Source organism: Choloepus didactylus, chromosome X (genome assembly GCF_015220235.1).
Source record: "Choloepus didactylus isolate mChoDid1 chromosome X, mChoDid1.pri, whole genome shotgun sequence".
Taxonomy (NCBI): domain Eukaryota; kingdom Metazoa; phylum Chordata; class Mammalia; order Pilosa; family Megalonychidae; genus Choloepus; species Choloepus didactylus.
The window spans coordinates 184,313,992-184,317,133 of record NC_051334.1 but is presented as its reverse complement, the minus strand read 5'-3'; the positions used below and the strand labels follow the sequence as shown (position 1 = coordinate 184,317,133).

Genomic DNA, 3,142 nt, shown 5'->3' with positions numbered 1-3,142 from the left:
GCGAGAAGAAGCTAATTTTATTTGGGGCAGAACATACAGGGGTGCTTCCAAGGGATGTTGTTAAAAACAATATCAGGGCAATCCAGGAATGGAAACTATCCATGAAGGCCAACATCACAGCAAGCCTGAAATTACAATCCTGGTTGGGGCAAGCAGCATACCCAGAGATGAGACAGAAATTTAATAGGGATTACTGGAAGTAAGACAGCCAGAGTGACTCTTGATAAGCTTTCACATATCCCCAGGGGTCTGTAGGCTACACACTGGTGCAAGGCTATGTGCAAACTCAGGAGAGACTGGAGAGGGCCCTAGTTAGCTACTCATCCCTGATGAATGAAAGGCAGGCTTTGAATACACAGAAAATAAAATCCAAATTCAGCAGCATATAAAAATGTTCACAAACTATTAACAAATGGAATATATCCCAGGAATGCAAAATTGGTTCTATAAGAAAATCAATAAAATACAGCACATTAATAGAACAAAGGAAAAATGTGATCATCTAAATAGATGTCAAATCTAAATTTGGCAAAATCTAGCATTCTTTTACAGTAAAGACATTTGACAAATAAGGAATAGAAGGGAACTTTCTGAATATGATAAAGGACATCTATGAAAGACCCACAGCTAACATCATACTTAATGGTAAAATATTGAAAGCTTTCCCACTAACATAATACAACAGACAAGGATCTCCCTCTCACAATTCTTTTCAAAATTGAACTGGAGGTATTAGCTGGGGCAATTAGGAAAGAAAAAGAAATAAAAGGTGTCCACATTGGAAAGGAAGAAGTAAAACAATAAAAAGTAGATCTATTTGTATATAACATGATTTTATGTATATATATATATATTATATATAATATATATATAAAGAATCTACCAAAGAAACCTATTAGAGCTAAGCAACAAGTTCAGCAAAGTGTTAGGATACAAGATAAATATAGAAAACTTAGTTGTATTTCTATAGATCAGCAATGAACAATCTGAAAATGAAATTAAGAAAACAATTCCATTTAAAAATAGCATCATCCGAGTCCCAGCATGTGGGGCACCGCCGCAGCCAGCCAGCATGTCAGGGATCAAGAAGCAGAAGACGGAGAACCAGCATAAATCCACCAATGTAGTCTACCAGGCCCACCACGTGAGCAGGAACAAGAGAGAGCAGGTGATTGGAACAAGGGTTGGGTTCCGAGGATGTACTGTGTGGATGACAGGTCTTTCTGTTGCTGGAAAAACAACAATAAGTTTTGCTCTGGAAGAGTACCTTGTCTCTCATGCCATCCGTTGCTACTCCCTGGATGGGGACAACATCTGGCACAGCCTGAACAAAAACCTCAGATTCTCTCCTGGGGACAGAGAAGAAAATATCTGCCGGATTGCAGTAGTGGCCAGGCTGTTTACTGACGCTGGTCTGGTCTGCATTATCAACTTCATTTCTCCCTTTGTCAAGGATTGTGAGAATGCCCACAAAATCCATGAATCCGCAGGACTGCCTTCTTTGACATATTCATGGATGCACCTCTAAACATCTGTGAAAGCAGAGATGTAAAAGGCCTCTACAAACAGGCCGAGCTGGGGAGATTAAAGGATTTAAGGGTATTGATTCTGATTATGAGAAACCTGAAACTCCTGAGTGTGTGCTGAAAACCAGTTTGTCCTCAGTGAGTGACTGTGTCCAACAGGTAGTAGAACTTCTGCAAGAGCAGAACATTGTACCCCACACTGTAATCAAAGGCATCCATGAACTCTTTGTGCCAGAAAACAAACTTGACCAAGTTCAAGCTGAAGCTGAAGCTGAAACTCTCCCTTCAGTATCAATTACCAAGCTGGATCTCCAGTGGGTCCAAGTTTTGAGTGAAGGCTGGGCCACTCCTCTCAAAGGTTTCACGCAGGAAAAGGAGTACTTGCAGGCTCTACACTTTGGCACCCTGCTAAATGACAGAGTTATCAACCTGAGCATTCCCATCATACTGCCTGTGTCTACAGATGATAAGCAGCAGCTGGAAGGGTACAGCGAGTTTGCCCTGGAACATGGTGGATGGAGGGTGGCTACCTTACAAAACCCTGAATTCTACAAATATAGAAAAGAGGAGCATTGTTCCTGTGTGTGCGGGACAACATGTGCAAAACACCCTCATATCAAAATGGTGATGGAAAGTGGGGACTGGCTGGTGGCTGGAGACCTGAAGGTGCTGGAGAGAATAAGGTGGAATGATGGGCTGGACCAGTATAGCCTGATGCCTCTGGATCTCAAACAGAAATGTAAAGATATGAATGCTGATGTGGTGTTTGCATTCCAGTTGTGCACTCCTGTCCACAATGGCCATGCTTTGTTGATGCAGGACACCCACCGCCGGCTCCTGGAGGTGGGCTACAAGCACCCAGTCTTCCTGCTACACCTTCTGGGTGGCTGGACCAAGGATGACGATGTGCCCCTGGACTGGTGCATGAAGTAGCATGCAGCTGTGCTCAAGGAAGGAGTCCTGGATCCCAAGTCAACAATCATTGCCATCTTCCTGTCTCCCATGTTATATGCTGTCTCTACAGAGGTTCAGTGGCACTGGAGGTCTTGGATGATTGCAAAGGGCCATTTTCTACATTGTGGGCTGGGACCCTGCGGGGATGCCCCACCCTGAGAACAAGAAAGACCTATATGAACCCACTCATGGGGCAAGGTCTCATGCATGGCCTCTAGTCTAACCTCTGTGGAAATCATTCCATTCTGAGTAGCTGCCTGCAACAAAAGCCAAAAAGCCATGGTCTTCTATGATCCAGCAAAGCATTCCAAGTTTGACTTCATCTCAGGAACTCGTATGAGGAAGCTCACCCGAGAAGGAGAAAATCCCCTAGACGGCTTCATGGCCCCTAAAGCATGGAAAGTCCTGACAGATTGCTACAGGTCCCTGGAAAAGAACAACTAAATGCCCTTTAACTCCAGAGTTTCTTGCTGAAGTGCTCTTTGATTCCCTTATCTATATTTTTGGGATTAGATGTTTGTTATCCAATTGCTTCTCAATGATTGATTTTTTAATTAGTTCTATAACAAGGATAAAATTGTGTCTATAATGTAAAGTCAACTTCAATTTTTGTTTAGAAAAAAAAATTTAACTGAAGACCAAATCTTACCAGGTGAAAGTGA

General features: G+C 42.7%; 1 pseudogene; it reads left to right on the top strand.

Annotated features, from left to right (window-relative positions):
• The first annotated feature begins 1,072 nt into the window (after nucleotides 1-1,072).
• Nucleotides 1,073-2,924, top strand: LOC119523180 (annotated as a pseudogene).
• Nucleotides 2,925-3,142: the final 218 nt, after the last annotated feature.